This window comes from Perca fluviatilis, chromosome 7 (assembly GCF_010015445.1).
Source record: "Perca fluviatilis chromosome 7, GENO_Pfluv_1.0, whole genome shotgun sequence".
NCBI lineage: Eukaryota > Metazoa > Chordata > Actinopteri > Perciformes > Percidae > Perca > Perca fluviatilis.
The window spans coordinates 42,504,933-42,515,276 of NC_053118.1; the positions used below are offsets into that span (position 1 = coordinate 42,504,933).

A 10,344-nucleotide genomic window follows, 5' to 3' on the forward strand; every position below is an offset into this window, starting at 1 on the left:
TAAAATAGTTCTCCATCATTTTAGACACATGTCCCCCAAAAGTATGTTCGCCTCACCAAATTTCAAATAAGTATAAGATCATACCAGTAGAAAATGTAACTACAGATGTGACTGTCCATCAATATTAAACTGATTTGATGCATGACTTATATCTAAGACAGCTATGTATGGAGTTAGAATCATGCCAAAACCTCACACACACACACAAAACGTGTTTTACTCACGCCCAACAATTCACAAACAAACTCAGTGTGGTTTGCAAATACAAAACATCATTCACAAACTAATGCATTTTGTTCTGCAAATAAGAAACCTACCTATCAAACAAATACAGTATGTTTTACACATACAAAGAAACGTATTTCTTCAATAACAAAAAATATCTTGCAAGTACAAACTAAAATCTTTCAAGTACAAAAAAAAATCTTTCAAGTACAAAACAAAATCCATCAAGTACAAAATAAAATCCTTCAAGTACAAAACAAATTCTACAAGTACGAAAAAAGAAATTCCTTCAAGTACAAAAAAAAATCCTACAAGTACAAAACAAATTCTACAAGTATGAAAAACTGTCATGTGACTTTTGGCACTAACTTTCCGCCTTGCTGATCCACACACAAATGCCCTCAGATCCACACACAAATGCAGGTACATTTTCTAACAAATGTCCTGTAATTTGCACTCCACAACAGCAGGTGGCGCTGTTAAGTCAATTTAAGCCTACCAGGACCATACATGTATACATGCAGATTTTTTTAAACGTTATTACGGTGCATAACTTACTGGAACAAAGCTGAGCAACGTGTTGTTGCTGGTGACAAAACCACTGATTTATATATATATGTATATTGAAGCGATACTAGCGTTAAAGACCCGCTGATCGTTGTCTGATTCTCTGAAATGAATGCCGGCATTGCATTGTGGGAAATCGGCTTTGCATGCGCCCAACTCTGATCATATCTGTTCTGTCTTACAGCATTCTGTAATATTTCACCAGTAATAAGACCAAAATAATATTATTAAAATAAAGAAATGCATATTATGATAATACATATATATTGCTAGATGTAGTATTATAGTTTAAAAAATATCAAAACAAAAAAGCAATCCAGCTTCCCTGGCCGAAATAGACCGAAATAATAACATTAAAAGAAATACAATTAAACCATGATAAGATCTGGTGAATAAATGTTGATTAAAACAGCGGTTATTGGGCTAAAAATACCAATAATAGCAAAGCTGTATGCAGCTTCTCTGTACAGAAAGAAACGTGCTGTGATCAGGGAATCTGTGCGTAGACCACGGATGATGATGTCATTGACCTACATGCATCGCATCCGTGGGCCCGTCACAGAATTTTCGGCGAATCTGTGAAACTGCCACAGATTTTGAGTTAAGGGGCCGTGTTCATTTCACAGAATTGATTGAGACCGGCAGTCTGTAGGCTACTACGAAGCAAGATCAACATGCTGGATTTCTTTCAGTTTATAAACACTAGAAACACTCAGTGGTCCCCACAAACACTAGAAACACTCAGAGATCCCCACTAACACTAAACACTAGAAACACTAAGAGGTCCCCACAAACACTAGAAACATACAGAGGTCCCCCCAAACACTAAACACTAGAAACACTCAGAGATCCCCATAAACACTAGAAACACTCAGAGATCCCCACTAACACTAAACACTAGAAACACTAAGAGGTCCCCACAAACACTAGAAACACTCAGAGATCCCCACTAACACTAAACACTAGAAACACTAGGAAGTCCCCACAAACACTCACATTCACACACACACACACACACACACATACTCACGCACACAACACACACAACACACACACACAAAACACACACACACACATACACACAGGTCCAACACTAGAACCCCTCAGAGGTCCACACAAACACTAAACACCTGAAACACCATTATATATAAATATGGGTCTCTCAGTAGATTAGTTCTATTAACGCACAAAAGGTTGTGTACTCTGGTCTTCACGCACATGGTGTGATGTATAAAAATGAACTTGCCATTACAATGTGAGGGCAGTAGTCTTATCTGAGTCTTTAAAGTGGCAAATTCTAACAAAAAAATGCAGAACCTTTCCAAGTTCTTATAGTTTTAAAATGTTTATTCCACACAAAAACTACTTTCTGTCTTGCAATTTAGCTGTTATTCTTACGTAATTTATCTGTTTTGATTGGACAAAGAATGATGTCAGGATTAATTAAAGTCATTTGCATATTCATTCACAGGAAGAAGCATGGCGGGGTCATATGTGATCAATTTCACATTGATTGTTATGTATAAAGGAAAGGTGTACAGGACCTGGCATATGGACAGTTTTATACATTTGAATATTTCTGTGCGTGTACATACTTTTCCAGTTTTGTGCGTATGGCATCTTTTAATATGAACGATGCACTTTCTTTCATACTTCACGCCCCAGGAGACTTTATATTGTTCATTATAAGGCGATAAAAGCAGCAAAAACTTCAAAAGACACATTTGAGGTTTAAAAAAAAGCAGCTAAAGCATAAAAAAATTACCGTCTCTGTTATTATCCACATCTATTTTATCAATGATTGCACAGGACTGCATTAAAAACAGACACAAGTGTAAGATGTTAAATGTATTTTATTGAACAGGAGACAGACGTTACACTGATTCAACAGTTGATAATGGTTACACAAAAGAGCGCAAAGAAAGTGACAAAAAAACTTCAAAAAGAAACGACAAACATGAGATAAAACGGGTCACATTCTTATTTCACAGATAAGAGGAAAGTTTTACTTTGATTACATGGTGATTTAAAGATTTATTGGGCTTGTTCAATGTAAAATAAAGCTAGACTTTAGAGCGCCGCTTAATGTACTCCATGGCTGCAACACAACAATGGCCTGGAAGTACCGTGGCCACTAGGTCCTCCAGAGTACCCCTGGGGGGACACATACCCGCTGCAGTACTCCAGAGTACCCCTAGGGGGACACGTACCCCCTGCAGTCCTCCAAAGTACCACTAGGGGGACACGTACCCCCTGCAGTACTCCAGAGTACCCCTAGTGGGACACGTACCACCTGCAGTCCTCCAGAGTACCCCTAGGGGGACACGGACCCCCATTTGAGAAACACTGGTCTAGACCACACTATTATTTACAAAGACCAAACAACCCCCCCACCCAAGAACACACAGGACACAGAGATACAGAAATGCATATATACTTGTGTTGCATTTGGAACCGATGATGGAATTGAAAACCAAATTTTCCAACAGATTCCAGTTAAATGCCTAATCCTACCATTTGATCAGTTGGGAATGTACACACCTTCTTCGTAGTGAACAGGGTTACCGGTGTCATCACATCCGATTACAATTCTCCTGTTGCCACTAGAGCCACGGCAGCCACAGTTGGGAAGCCTGAGGTTGACATTGCATTCGCAATTAACAACTCTGAATTTGTCGTATGGGTTATTTCAGTTAGGATGTTCTGTTCAATTTCTGGTTTGATATGCTGATTTATAAACTTCTGAACTCTTGGATCTAGTCCATCCACAGAGAGCATGGCAGCAGAGAGCAGCAGAACACCAGCAAAGATAGAGATCTTCATGTTTATCTGGAGAACACAGAGTTATAAAAGCTGTTAGAGAACTTACTCTGACGAAACACACACACACGCACACACAAAGACACACAGACACACATGCACACACAGACACACACACACACACACACACACACACACACACACACACACACACACACACACAGACACACACACACACACACACATACACATAAACACAAACAGAGATGCAATCATACACGCACACACACACACACACAATCCAACCACACAATACACTATGTTGTATACAATACGAGTGTCAAAAAAAGCGCCTCCAACGACAATCATTAAAAAACTAAAAACACAAAACTAAAAGCTAAATCTGAATCTAAGACAAATTTAAACAAAAGTGCAAGTTAAGATATCGGGCTAAAATATAAACAAATGAAAATATGAATGACATAACTATATAATAAATACTTTTGTGTAGACAGAATGTAAACAGGAATCATTGTTGTTAAAGTATTAAACAAAGCAACTTACAGTTTCTTCAAACAGTCCAAAGAGTTGAGTCGACGCCTGGAGAGAAAGGTAACTGGTTTCCTGGAATAAATCACAGCTACACCTTGAAGAAGCAGGTCGGAAAAGCTGCAACAGGAGCAGATTTTCACAATAAGACGACATTTTGGTTAGTTAACAACACAGACTGCTGTGTACATGCTCCATTACTGACTGACAGACTTATTGTGAAGTAAATATACACCCTGCTGTTATCCTCGGGTCAAATCTGACCCATTTTCAAAATGTTCCTATATCAGAAATGTATGTTTCTTTCAACCACATTTTCAAAAGAAATAACGTGGATGGCTCCCTACAACGCGCTTCACAAGTTTAATTCAATTCCATGGCATTTGAATGTCTTTATTTTTATTTTTATAAAAGAACGTTGAAAAAAGTGACAAAAACATCGGTGGAAAAGCAACAACACTGTCGAAAAAGACGTCCAAAACATTGAAAAAAAGTTTAAATTCTGACCCAGAAAAACAAAAAAGTTGCAGGTCGACGGGAAGACAACACAAGGATTAAATAAAGTGATCAAAGATAAAGAATTGAAGTCTGTAAATTGTTGGCAAGATAAGACTAAACATACCTAAGAAGAGCAGAACTCTCACCGATGTAGATCTAAAGAATCTTCAGACTGGAAAATGTTCATCGACTCCCGTCTTATATCTCCGACAGAGAGAGGTGGTCTCTGAAGTAAATGGATGAATGTCATCACACACACACACACACATATCCACAGCTCCAGATTTAAACACTAAGTTCACTGACGGTCAAAAACAAACACAGGATATCAAGAAGGGGAAGTTAAGATGTTGTTGTCATCTGACTTTGTTTCGATTCAGGTGCTTACTCTAAATGATACAACTAAAAACTACAAAAATACACAAGCAAGTCTTGTATTACAAAGAACAATGAAAGACGGAAAGAAAATCACATTATTTTTGGTACAAAAGCACACGGTAAGCAGACTTATAGTAAAGAATATAGTTTTATCAGAGGCTGTTAGATGCAAACTTTTTTTGTCAGCTGATAATTCTGCGTTACTGGCAGTGTTGTGCACACACACGCACAATCACACACACACATGCACACACACATACACACAAACACACACATACACACAGACATGCACATGCAAAAACACACACAGACACACACACAAAAAAACATACACACACAGACACACACACACAGACACACACACAGACACAGACACAAACACACATACACACACAGACACAGACACACACAAAACACACACACACACACACACACACACACACACAAAAAGTGACTTGAGTAGAAGTAGAAGTGCTCTTTAAGCACCACACTTAAGTAGAAGTACTAAAGTATTCAACATTTGTTGTACTTAAGTATTGCAAGTAGTTTATTTTAAAATGTACTACTCAAGTACTGAAAATAAAAGTACAAGTATTGTGTTATTTAGCTATTAAAGAAAGCAGTCAAAAGGTTGAATAGCATATTGTTTATATTGTGTCAAATATTTAGCCTAAGGCTGTAGCCAAAGGAATTAACAAATATCAAATTATATTATATTAAAATTAATATATTAACAAATACTGAAATAAAATTTACAATTATCACACTGTGCAAGTCAAATGAACATCCTCTCCAGCACAGTAACGCCCCAAAAACGTATCACACACTAGCTAGTAACATGTGTGATGTAGCTACAGGAAAGTTAGCAAGCTAGCAACATACAGATGAACTAGATCAGCTTCACATCACAGGGTCAAACATCCAGATAAACTAGATCAGCTTCACATCACAGGGTCAAACTGTTAACATTCAGGACTCACTACAGACTCAAAAAACTCAGGAATAGTTTAATCTGCTGCAACAATGGCTAAATATAAAGAGTACAAACTTACATCGTCTCTGACTTCTGAACGAGCAACCGTGATGAAAAGAAACACGACACGATCTCGGGGATTTCCAATTTTCTAATTAAGGTACGTAACTAACGTAGCCGTAACTACACACACTGTAACCTCCACAGTCTCCGTAGCGTGAGGAATTCACAACAGTAACGAGTAACGATGCAGCACATAAAAACTTTATCGGAGTAAACATATTTCATTCATCGAAAATATGTACTCAAGTAAAAGTGGAAGTAGAAGAAAAAAATAATACTCCAGTAGAGTACAGATACAGCCTTTTAGTACTTAAGTGCAGTAGTGAAGTAGTTCTACTTCGTTACTATACAGCTCTGTGCACACACATGCACATGCAAAAACACACACACACACACGCAAGCACACACACATGCACACGCAAAGGCAAACGCACACACACGCACACATACCCACACACAGATACATACAAACGCACACGCATACTCACACACACAGAAACACACACACACATATATATAAAATGTTGAGAACAAAAACATGTAAAGTCTGTTAAGTGTTTTTCAGGAAAGTGTATTAATAAATATTGAGTAACTGTTACTTTCAGTTCCTGTTTCTCAGAACAAGATGTTTGACTTTTGTGTTTTTCTGTCGTGTCAGCAGCACTGATACCGTTTAATTTAGACTCTGCATGTTCAGCTCAGAGACTTTAATCTATCAGCTTTATCTTTACTTTAGACTTTTAGATTTCAATTAACTTTACTTTGAGTCAGTTTTCAGAGTGTTTGTTACTTTAGTTTCAGTTTTCTTCAGCGTGTGATATACATGTGTGTGTGTGTCTTTGCATGTGTGTGTGTTTCTGTGTGTCTGCGTGTGTGTGTCTGTGTGTCTGTGTGTGTGTTTCTGTGTGTGTGTCTGCGTGTGTGTCTGTGTGTGTGTGTGTCATTTAACTTTACTTTGAGTTAGTTTAGTTTCAGTTTTCTTCAGCGTGCGACTTACTAAGGCGTGCATGCAACATACATGTGTGTGTGTGTGTCTGTGTGTTTTCATCCAGTTTTCATTTCGAGATGGATGAAACACGTAAAACTGAGACCATTGAGTAAAATAAATGTAAATATTGCCTCTCATAGATGATATGAAGAATTCACAAAGCCATTCTTAAAATTAATATCCTACACAAACAGCTGTTTGATAGATTAACATAAAACAAGATACTATTGTATATTCTAATGAAGATATATTTGCAAAAAATGTTCTGTAATCATGGAATGTCACAGAGACAACATTCCATGATGTCAATTTCCTGTGACACCATCAATGACACAATGGTGACATCATAGAACACTATGATGTCACTGTTGATAGAACCAAGGTTTTTCTTGCACAGGATTTGTGTCATCATCATTGACATCACAGAACATTGTCTTGAGAGTTTATGAATAGGACCCATTACTCCCATCAGGTTGTTTTTTGACAATACCACGCAGACGCAGACACGCCGCTCGCCCCGTTCGTAGACGTAGGAGGATTCATGTCCCAGAAATGCTTGTTACCAACTTAGCTCCATGGAGATTATTCCCCGTACTCCTTAAGTTTTCTCGTCTCACATTCTTCCTTCGATTGGGGTGGCACCTAAATCATGGTTGCAGCTGCTGCTGTGGTCCTGCTCTGCGCCCTGCAACACCCCACTACACCCTACTACTGCTACAACTATTATTTCTAGTCATGTTTCCATTATCTTTACTGTTACTATATTTGCCACTGTTCATCATACCAACTGCTATAATTCTGTTAATACACTGCATATATCTATATCTACATTATTCTTACTACTAGTATAATGTCACTGCTACTACATGTTGTTCATACATTGTTCATATTACATAGCCATATGTATTCTGCTCTTATAACACAGCAATATATTTCTTGTCCTGCCTATGAACCACCTGTCTATACTTGAATATCACATTGCACTTTTCTGCTTTTTTTGCACTTCTGGTTGGACGCAAACTGCATTTCACTGTCTTTGTACTTGTACACTGTACAATGACAATAAAGGTGAATCTAATAATTCTTATGAATCTTATTTCTCTATCTTTATATCTGTATCAGTGTCTCTGTGTCCCAACTGGCAGCGGCAGATGCCTGCCCACCAAGAGCCTGGGTCTTTCCAAGGTTTCTGCCTAAAAGGAAGTTTTTTCTTGCCACTGTTCCACTAAATGCTTGGTTTTGGGGGAATTGTTGGCTCATTGTAAATCATATTAGTGTCACTTAGTCAATTCAATTATATTTATGGTATCAAATATCAAGAGTTATCTCAAGACACTTTAAAGAGAATAAGTGAACACAGAGTGATTTCGGTCCCACCCTCGTTTAAAAAAACAAATTCCTGATCAATAATTTAACTAACCTGATGTCACCTGTCCGTAGTTCTATCCATCCAGCTGTTTTCGGTGATTCTCCAGGTGGTGATGGCAGCTGACTCATTCTGGCAAAAATTATGTGAGATCATTTGGTTGGTAGGGCCCTAAAAATGCATGTTTATTAGCGGACATGAGAAGACCTGCGAGTCCTCCTACGTCTACGAACGGGGCGAGCGGCGTGTCTGCGTCTGCGTGGCATTGTCAAAAAACAACCTGATGGGAGTAACGGGTCCTATTCATAAACTCTCAAGACAATGTTCTGTGATGTCACAAATCCTGTGCAAGAAAAACCTTGGTTCAATCAACAGTGACATCATAGGGTTCTACGATGTCACCATTGTGTCATTGATGGTGTCACAGGAAATTGACATCATGGAATGTTGTCTCTGTGACATTCCATGATGTCATTCCATGATTACAGAACATATTTTACAAATATATCTTCATTCAAATTTACGATAGTATCTTGTTTTATGTTGATCAACACACTTTGTGTGTGTGTGTGTGTGTGTATGTGTGTGTGTGTGTGTGTGTGTGTGTGTATTTTTCAATGTTAATGTTTCTCTATTTTTGTAGTTCATTATTGACAGTAAGCTGCATCGGAACAAAGTGTGAAAACTTCTTCAAGTGTTCAAACATTAAGATCTTAACTTGAGTGAATCAGTTCAGTTCAAGTTTATTTTCATATGCATACTAGTACAGAGTACCACAGCTATGAAATACAATGTGCCTTGGCACTTTCTCAGCATCAGCCAATAAATAACAATTATAAATAACATTTAAAAACAGTAACCATATTAACTAAGCTCAGACCTCAGCCCTCCTTCCTGCTGTACTATCATTCAATAACCTTATTACCTCGGGGTAAAACCTGTCCCTGAAACGTGACGTATGCGTTGGGCTGCTCTGCAAACGTCTCCCTGATGGAAGGTGGGAGTAGAGATTGTGTGCAGGATGACTAGAATCCTGCATATATATCCTCCATAATACCTGGTGCCTTCTTAGTGCTGCGTTTCCACTAAATGTTTTGGAGCGGTTCAAGTGGAACCCCGACGACTTTAGATGCAGTTTTGACCACCTTTGTCAGAAGATTAAGGTCATGTGAAGTAGCCCTGCCAAACCACACTACAATGCTGCCTGTCAGTATACTCTCATTTGAACAGCAGTATAAGTTCTGTAGCATGTAAAGGGACGTGCCATATTTCTTGAGACACCTCAGGAAATAAAGCCTGTGATGTGCCTTCTTAATGGCACAGCTGATATGGAAGGACCATGAGAGGGTGTCTGAAATGTGGATGCCTAAGTATGAGTGTGTGTGTGTGTGTGTGTTTGTGTAGTTGCACTTGTATGTCTTGTTTGTTCTTGTTGATTATCTTGTTGTGTATTCCTATTTCTAGATCTGCTTTGTTTTAATGTGTATGCTGTTTTTAATGTAAAGCACTTTAAGAACAAAAACATTGACTTTGACTGAAAAGACTCTTGCCATCCCATTCCCTTTCGACTCCATTTCACTCTTTCAAGGATACCTTTGCTATCTGCCATCTGACCATGCCCACCTCACCTGTTCTTTGCACTCTCTGCCGGCACTCCGATGCATCCTGTGTGAGTCTTCATGAGTTAATCACACAGACAATGCAATGAATCCAATTCACTCTGAATGATAAAATAAAATACCACTGGTGCTGCATCAAACCCTGCCTTCTCCCTGCTTCATTCATCACTCCATATCACCTGATGTCTTCTGACCGAGACTATGTTTGCTCACCAAACCCTCACTCCACCTGAACCATTCCCATCATCTTACAGTTCCTTCAATGGTCCTTCGAGCCGGAATTACTGAGTGAGGGATACCACGGCAGGCATTGGTATGGATGGAAAGGATGAAGCAGAGTTGGAGTTGGAGAGGGCTC

The 10,344-nt window shown here is 38.6% G+C and overlaps 1 long non-coding RNA gene across 2 annotated transcripts; it reads right to left on the bottom strand.

The window, feature by feature from the left end:
• Positions 1-3,504: 3,504 nt before the first annotated feature.
• LOC120562756 lies at positions 3,505-6,048 on the bottom strand. 2 transcript variants are annotated; one of them, XR_005639820.1, is made up of 4 exons: positions 6,030-6,048; positions 4,724-4,825; positions 4,117-4,221; positions 3,505-3,621 (listed from the first exon to the last, which is right to left on the bottom strand). It is a non-coding gene; the product is annotated as an uncharacterized LOC120562756 (long non-coding RNA). The 2 variants fall into 2 exon arrangements; XR_005639819.1 differs by lacking the exon at positions 6,030-6,048 and having other exon boundaries at positions 4,724-4,860.
• Between the last annotated feature and the right edge of the window lie 4,296 nt (positions 6,049-10,344).